This window comes from Dermacentor variabilis, chromosome 11, assembly GCF_050947875.1.
Source record: "Dermacentor variabilis isolate Ectoservices chromosome 11, ASM5094787v1, whole genome shotgun sequence".
Lineage (NCBI taxonomy): Eukaryota > Metazoa > Arthropoda > Arachnida > Ixodida > Ixodidae > Dermacentor > Dermacentor variabilis.
Window position 1 is genome coordinate 123,108,609 of NC_134578.1, and position 9,283 is coordinate 123,117,891.

Consider the following 9,283-nt stretch of genomic DNA (forward strand, 5'->3'; position numbering starts at 1 on the left):
GCTCTATTTTTTCCATTTGGGCGAACAGAAGGTCCTTAAACTTTGCTATTGACTGACCAATTTGCTGCTTGATGTTCAAGATGCTGAAAAAGCAACCTGCGTTATTCAATAGCGAGACTTTCATATCTGCTTGGCATGCTTGACAGCGCATTGTCTCTGAACTTAGCTGCTCTAGTTGGCTTCCGCAAATGTTGCAGTAGTAATGGCGATTCACGGCCGTATGCATCGTTGGATTCCACAACTTCCTGAGTAGATACTTGCTTCGAGGCAGCATGTCACCTTGAAATCCAAACAATGCTTCGATGAGACGCAACAACCCGTCCACGGTGTCCCAAGGCAGCCCATGCGCAACAACAAAAGCTAGAATCATTACGACTGCAGCCGCTTTTGTTGTTGTGGATCCAGGAAGGGTGCCCGTGCCATACTCGCGCAGAGCCGTTGCGAGCGCTTGGGCAACGTCTATCGGCGGTACTGGGTCGGATTGCCCGCTTTCGTTGCCTTCGTCTGGGGCCGGGCATGCATTGTCAGTCTGACGGCCAGCTGACGATGCGCCGATTTCATCGTCTGAAAGTAGCGGACAGTCGTCAAACGAGCAGGAGAGATCAGGTTCGGCAATGTTCGCAGCATGCCCTTGCGCAACCGGCTGTGACATGTGACGCAACCTATAGCGGCGTGTCGATGAGGGAACCTGAAAAGGTTGGCCATCGTGGAGGTACATTTTCCTCTTCCGAGCGGGAGGCTCCATTGATAGGCGCGAAGAGACCACGGTACGTAGTAAAAAAAGCTAAGCAAATGAAAGCGTACACAACCGCAGAACAAAGCACCTGTCAGGATACGCGTGCACTCACCGCCAAGATTCACTCTTCGGAATGTAGTCACGTGGCCCCGATTGGTACGTTCGATTCGCCGTCACTAGGGTGCCTCGATGCCAGCGCCTTCACCACTTGAACCAGTGCACCCTGCCATTCGTTTCAGCGGTGCAGCAATGACGCCCGCAGAACCACGACGTTCGTTTGAAAAAGTGCAGGAAAGGTGCAGGGCTGGTTCGTGATTTTGCTGCACCCGCTCCACGGTCGGTGCCGACTTGGTGCAGGTGCGAAGCAGCGGCGCAGCAGACGACGCAGCAGACGAGTACGAGCACCGTTAAAACCCCGCTTACGCGCGTCTGATGTGTCTCCGCAACTGTGGTGTGCATTTACGCCCCAGAAACCGATCATACCTCCAGTTTAGGACCTCTCAAACTTACGCACACCGTGCACATTCGTCAGACATAGCACAACGCCTACACCGCGTCTGCACCTTTGCATTCGTTTCGAGTGTTTCGCTGAGCCTGCACACACACACACACACACACACACACACACACACACACACACACACACACACACACACACACACACACACACACACGCGCGCGCGCGCGCGCGCGCGCACGCACACACACACACACACACGCGCGCGCGCGCGCGCACACACACACACACACACACACACACACATATATATATATATATATATATATATATATATATATATATATATATATATATATATATATATATATATATATATATGTAATGTTCGAAAACGTTGATACATTCCTGACACAAATACCTGCATTATATACACCAAAATATTCTTAAGGATGTTTGTCAATATTTTGTTACGATAAATAGTGCAAAATTTTGTAGTGCATGAAAGTTATTATGAATTTGGCAGTCGCGTTTTCCGACTGACATCACGAACTAACTTTACTAGGAGTTTTGTAAATGTGTTTGGTTATTTGTGAAGCTGTGCGCATCGAAGATTTGGGACTGCTAGCTGTTATGTTTGGCGTATCTTTTACCGCTGAGAGTTTGGATACGTTGTGCGCGCTTAGTTCTTCACGCACGACGTCGATACGATTATTATATACTTTCCTACGTTGGGTGTATCTTCCCCACACACACATTTCACCGAGACATATCCCAGCTTATGAGCAGAGGAAAAGTCACAGTACAGTCGGCTATGTGCGATACACATTTTCTATCTGATGTGGCCGGGCGGACCCTTTCAGCCTCAACTATAGCTTCAGACAACAATAGCTATCTAAACATACACACCTATCGCCACAGCGGCAGGTACTGTGTGATTTAATTGCGTCTCGCGCGAATTACACGGTCAATAGTTCAATGCGACGATACAATAGATAACGTTGATTCACTGCATTACATTATTTACAGGGCTTTGGCTGTTCAATCGACTCAAGTGCCCTTCACTTTTTTATAGAAAGTGCGCATGCCGAGGACGGCTTATATACCTGTGAAAAATGTATACCCTTAGGGTCACGTGAAATCAATATTTTCGATGGGCTGATGCGTATTAAGGTACAGTCGTAAGCAAGTAGCCCAGACGCAGAGAACGTTTAATATGAATATTAATGCGAACAGCATTCTTGGCCCCGTCAGAACAGTAGTATTTCAGGCTATCTAGCTATCGACCCACCAAGAATATCCACCGATGCCGAAGATAGTGCAGCCTGAAAATGGTGGCCCGTTCCAGTGAGCATGTGCAATGATTCTATGCCGCTCTTCAATGAACCTGTTCGATGCCAACTTTTGTGACTGTTTACATGTCTGTGGGCTTGCGCGTACTTCACGGCGGCGACGCCAGAAGGCACAACGTGTCCATGAGGAAGCGAGAGAGCTAGAGGAGCCCGGCTGCAGGTACCCGCGTCACAGATGCGTTTCGGCTAATCGAATACTTTGATAGTCATATCGTACATTTGCCCGATTTCTGCCCCATTTCTTGGTAGCTTGGCATGCAGGCTGAAATGAAGGTGCCTGTTCGACTAATGTAATTCATTGAGACGATTGCGTCGCACGGCGCGCGCTAGCTGTGCTAAACGATAAATCTTTTTGCTAATACCGTCGTCTATGCACTTTTGCTCTCGAGTGTAGAATTATCATGATGTGTTGAAAGCATGCGTGTGCATACCGAAGGCAAGATGCTTAATTGAAGTTTAAAGTATTTCTTCCCTCCTTTCCTTTCCCCTCTCTCTAATTTTTTGTATATGATGTATCACGTGAGCTTGGAGTTGCGCTAAAAAGAGAGGGACAGCTGCAGGTAGAAAGATATGATGGACCTAATAGTAAATAAACCTTGAGTGCCCCTTTGGGACACTTGTTACGTCTTACCATCAGCCACATTTAAATGGTATCAGTACTTATAAAAATAGTAACGACCTTTTTTTTTTCTTTTTAACCAATATATACTGGCCGTATTTTTTAACTGCTAACAGCTCAGGCCTGAGTTATTACTCCGGCTCTAAGTTCAATCACTTCTGTGACAAAAATACCCTGACGATGTACCAGGCACACGCAACTAAATGCAGGCCACATGCACCACAGGAGGAAAGAAACGTATCGAAAATTTGGTTCATAACGTACACTGCGGTTATTCAGGTTATCACACCTAAGCACGTGAGACACGCACAGATCTTTATGTTCCGCGAATCGGTTCGCGTGAGGGTGGAGATTCAATATTAATGACAGGTGGTGTCCAAAACCACGGCCCAGCGATGTGCTCATCAACGTAATAAACATTGATCTTGAAGGCCATGCTGTTTCTTGCAGCAGAAGGCGGAAGCGGTTGCGGGAGTCAGAAACACGTCATAGACGTCAAATTCGGCGCTGAGGATCCTCAAAAAGGTATTATCAGGATAAGATAACGCGATATTTAAATGGTTACTTAAGCATATTGCAAATAGGTAGTATTGAATCCATGGCGCATCGACAATTTCAATTGGTATTAGATCTCAAAGGCTATGCTTTTGCGGCCTGCACACGACGGAACTGAGAATACGGCATGGCCGACATGTGTTGTGCATAAACGTTTTTTAGTTTTTCTTTTCTCCACTGCCATGTAGCAACACAGAGCACACACATTCAGTACCTCCATAAATTCGTATACGGTGTCAGCAGTCTATGCATATTTACTACAAGCCATACAAGACTATAAAAGCGCGTGTACGTCTTTGTGCAAAGCCCTGCTACCCTAGCTCCTGCTATCGTCGCTGCTTTCCTCGCCATATTTCTGCATACGCCACGTTTTTTTTCATTCTTATATTCCTATTCCTATATATTCATATTTCCTTTTTCTATATCTCTTTTTATATCTCTTTTATATTATCTTTTATATCTTTATCACTGTATCTATATATAGCTTAATTTAAGTGTAGTGCCGTGATTATTTTTTCTTTTAAGTTTTCTCTGTAAGTGCTTATATTACTTTATTTGTATGTGTGTATTCAGTGTATAGTTCCTTCATCTTTAATTATATAGTTGTGCCACTTTTTTGATTACTTTTCGTACTTTTGTAGGCCTCGTATTTATTTCTTTGTGTTAGTGTACTTTGTCCTTGGAAATGTCAGCGCCGACGCACGCTTATGTGGAGTATGAGGACGGAGGCAAGGCGATCGTCTCTGTAAGCCTCATAAAGGATTACAGTCCCAATGACATGAACGATTTGGCCTGCAACAAGCGCATTTATTGGAGAGAAAGCGGAAAAGGCTTCGAAGGCGACGAAGGGTACTACTCCGGCAACATCATGGTGTTGGGATGTGAGTATATATCAACTTTCAACACTTCATTTGCTTCGCGGGGGTCGATCGCAGGGCAAAGTTGTGACTGGTGTTGTAGATGTCGCGGGGGGCTTTTCTCGTAGCTGGGTGCTTTTTTTTTTTCCGTTGAGTCGATATATTGCATTTTTCACAAGTACTTCTCCAGGAGGGCACATGTAACAGGCAAACGGAGGCCTCAGGGAAGCACCTGAGATTATAGTAACAGGTGCAGATCGCGGTGCTTTGCGCTGCATTTCATGCAGCCTCTATGTCGCTAAATGAAGCATGCACACAGCGCTGTGTGCGCGTTCCTTTATTGGGTCCAGTTATCGTAACGAGTCCTGATCGATGAGATTAGTTGATTGATTGATTGAGTAACTTTTATTTTACAGTCCTGCAGAACGCGTATTAGCACGTCGCGGGCCGCTCCCACGTCGGGACCGACAGGCCTAGTGCTGCGATGTTATGGCGATGACTTTTCCAACGTTATTCCTTCTCGCAGCATCAGTGGTCATAGTGACGTTCCGACCGCGCTAGAGTGGCATAGAATCGGCGTAAGGCATTGTCACATAATCGCGGCCTATCTTAGCATACAACTCACTGTGCGATCGTGGTTATAACATAGGCGGCTTATATGTCATTGATAAAGGAAATGGGAAAATAACTGAAAAAAAATGTAGCCTTGTAGGTGCTCGCCACGCGTTTCTTGGTCTGAAATTGGGCCTCATTGCCGACTCTACCGAAAATTTTTGCTCAACAGACTCTGTTTCTCATTTGACACGTGCGACATGTGTTCAAAAGAACGGAAACCTGCTGCATGAAGACTTAACCTGTGTTAATTAACACACGTTAGCACGCAACATGTTAACGGATGTGATGTGAAGCAACAAAGTGCCCATGCTGTAGTGTGCTTGTTTTGGGGCACTTACTGCTTCCGCTTGTTACTTTTCCTTTTCTGTATGTCTTGTAGAATCCCTTGTAGAATGTCTTGTAGAATTTGCAGCAAAGCTTTGTTGTGTCAAAAACAAAACCCTACAAGCTTTAATGGCCTTACTCTTTTACCAGTGCCTATTGGAGAAAATGTAAATGGACTTCTGATAACTGTACTGTTCAATTGCCCTTTAGGGTTGTGCTGCAAATGTTTGCAGCGATGATGTGCAGGAAACAGTGTGGGAAGCTCCCATGAAGCCATGTGAGGTGAGAACTTCATTGGCATTGGTATATTTATTTGTTAGAAATGACTATGCATTATGCATTGCTCATTATTTATGTAGTCAGCTTTAAAACATATCTAACTTACCACGAAATGCAAGTGTAAACTTGATGGTATTGAGCTTTGGTGTCGTATATTTTATGCTGAATTATAATTTAAGGTAATCAAACCAAGGAATGGGGAGTGTGTGTTACTCAACAGCATTTCTAGTTTGCATATGTACGGCTTTGTTATGCGCTATGCACATTTCATGCATGTTAGCGCTCTTAATACTGCACTTATGGCTATATACTAGTTACTGTGGATGAGCTTTTCTTTGCTTCTTTGCACTTTCCTGCTTGTGTACAGTCTAGCTTCTGTATCACTGGTGAGCACTAGGTAGCATTATTGTGCAATGCATGGAATCCTGCTAATATGTCTGCAGTGTAGATTTCTCAGCGACGAGATCATTACAGTTGTTTTCTGAAATAAAAATGTATTTCGCAGTGCAAGAAATAATGTGTAAACTTTCATTAAGGGTTATGTTTCAATGCAGCAGCAGTATAATTAGCAGAGTGGCAAATTGAGTGAATTGGCATTCGTTGTCAAATAAACATAACAGCACTAACAACAAGGGAGAAAAAATATACTGCACAGGAAAGTGCCTGTAGCACTAGCTGTTACTTCCGTTTCAAATTTAGCTAAAGTTATATCCACCACTGTGGTTCAGCCACTGCGACGTCCTACTACAGAGCACAAAGTAAAATGAAATAATTATCAGTGTTGTGAGCCACAATCCAATGAAGCCAGAATTCAAAACAGCTCATGCATCGATTTATGTGTACATTGACGAACCTGAGGTTTTAAAAAAGTATCTGGAGCCCTTTACATGGCTTTTCTCATAATCTATGTGATTCACGTCCAAAGGCCAGGTTATTATATCTCCTTTGCATTAAACAGCCATAGGCAGAAAAAGCAGATACTAGCTCATACTTGCTCGCCTATATATTTGGAGGCTATGCACTCACTCGCAGTCATTGGCACTTGCATTCATGAAAGAAAGAAAATCTATTCCCGCATAGTGCAATACAAAATGGTATACAGTATCATGTGGCATTTGCAGTTGCTTGCATTGACACTTAATGGTACCCAGTCATGATAATTCTTGCATCCACAACCATTCACTCACATTACATTCACTCGCACTTGTGGACAGCCACCTATTATACTCGCATTCACTGAAACTCGCTGCCACCAAATTTCATTCATAGTCGTGTTTATCAGCACTCGCTGTTATTCATACGTCCCCTCAAGCTTGTTAACACTCCCATTCATACACACATCCTTGCACCTATCGTTACTCACTAGCACCCTCCTATGCCTGTGAAATAAGCGTGGAGCAAGTACGAGTTGGTATACTTGTAAACATTTTGACCTATACAAATTAAAAAGCTGGTGTTTTTCTTCCAGCGCAGCAATATGCAATAGTATAATAATTCACTACAAGTTTCTGGGGCTTTACTAGTTCTCAACAGTAGTGATAGCATGTAGTGCTCTGCAGTGTTGCACAGTTGTCACACATGAGGCAACACATGGGTCGTAGTATTTCCGCCAGCAAGATGACCTTATGCATTCAGCTGAAGAGCACCATGTAGTGCGACACAAATTTTTACGTGGTTTAAAGCTTCAAATATTGGGTAAGCTTGCTTTGAATTTAGACTGAAGAATGCACACACTTCAGGTTGTCCCCATGCAGCAACCAAATGAACAATCAGTGTTTGATGTTTCTCTTTCCTGTTGTGCTGCATCATTCCTACATTCTGCTCCCAAGCAATCGTTTTTTCTAGCCCAGACATATGTTCAAGTAATAGCTGACAAGCACGCTTCTTGCTTCTCGGTCCAGATCTATGCGTTTTGAGCCATTGGCAAGGAAGGTGGCGGGTTAGGCCCTGTTTAATTTCAGAAAAGGGCTCAAAAAGAACTTTGCCATTGCTCTTAGACACTTCGCATAGCTTCTTTATAGTTCATGTGCTAATGCTGATAAGTCTGTGGCCTACACATTTAAAGAATTGATGTGTGGTGGTAATTGCAATGTGGTTGGTTCCTGGATTTCAGGATAATTTCATTCAGGAAAACCCCCGAATGGCAGTCCATCAGCAGCAAGAGTCTACCACGCTGTATGAGGTATGTATACACAATACATGAAAGCCCAGCTAGTGTGTTTTGCATGGGGCTGTGAAAAATTAAGATCTGGAAATCTGAACAGCCAGAACGAAGACAGATTTGTACGCATTTAGTTTGTACTTTGCAAGCCTAATGTAGCAGCCACGGGACTATAAATGATATTGTTGCTTTCGCCACTTTATCTGAAAGAGCGGATGCTGAAGTGAGTGGTGAAAGCACTGTCTTGTTAATTTTTATCAGAATAAAATGACCTAGTGAACATTGTCTTTAGCTGTTTTGGATTGCGAGCACTTTTTTCTTGAAGCTAAGCTTTTTTCCTATATTTTTCTATTTCCCCTTTTCCTAAGCCTGTGTTTGGCATGGTTGCTGCTGCTGTGGTATCTTTGTAGGTATGATTGTGGATATGTATATGAAGGTTTATGTGCAAAGATTGCAGGCTCCAGCACTTGGGCTGACATAGCTCTGTATGCTTTCAGACTCACTAATGCCAGTTAGCATGCTATATTCTGGATAAAAAGAAAGTTGCTATTTAAGATGTGGGTATAATGATGACTTGAAGGTATTTTTAAATCACACTGACCTCTTAATGGAATAACATGTTATATCCAGTGGCATGCACCTTGGGTTTAGGCATTCGGCATGTGCCACTGTGACCCAAGGGGGTACAGAATTATTAAATTTAGCTAGATGTGTGCCATACAAACATCATGATGTTGCTTTTGTCATTGTTGCATCGCTGCATGCAGTAGACATCTCACAATATGTATCTGCATCTGCTTTGTTTGGCATTTGCAATATGGCATAACCTGTGAGCAATGCAGTGCATAAAGAAAAAGAAATTGCATGAGACACTTCCGCACATATGTTTATGGTGAACGAACATAAACATTGCATAATTAAAATTACAGGTCCCACAGGGTGAAAGTAAAGACTATTATATGCACCTTTACTTTTATAGCACTTCATTAAGCATGTCACTAAGACTTTGCTTCACGTTGACTCCAGTGTGTCTTGGATCTGCATGATTATTTTTTGGTGTTCTGCATGGGCTGCCACACTGTATTGCTCAGTTGTATTTGTTCTCTAACCTGCATCCATTGTACACCCTTGAGGTACTCGTTGCTATGATGTGCTATCAACTTGCTATTTGTGTTCAGGATTTGGATCTCGGCACTGCCCCAATGGATGAGGCACTGCCAGCTCATTGCGAGTCGGCAAAGCCCAGCTGCGTCCTTGGGCCTCGAGAAGAGGTGGCAGGCAGCCAGGTAGCCAGCCATGTGCCTTCCACCCGTGTGAGTGTATAGATT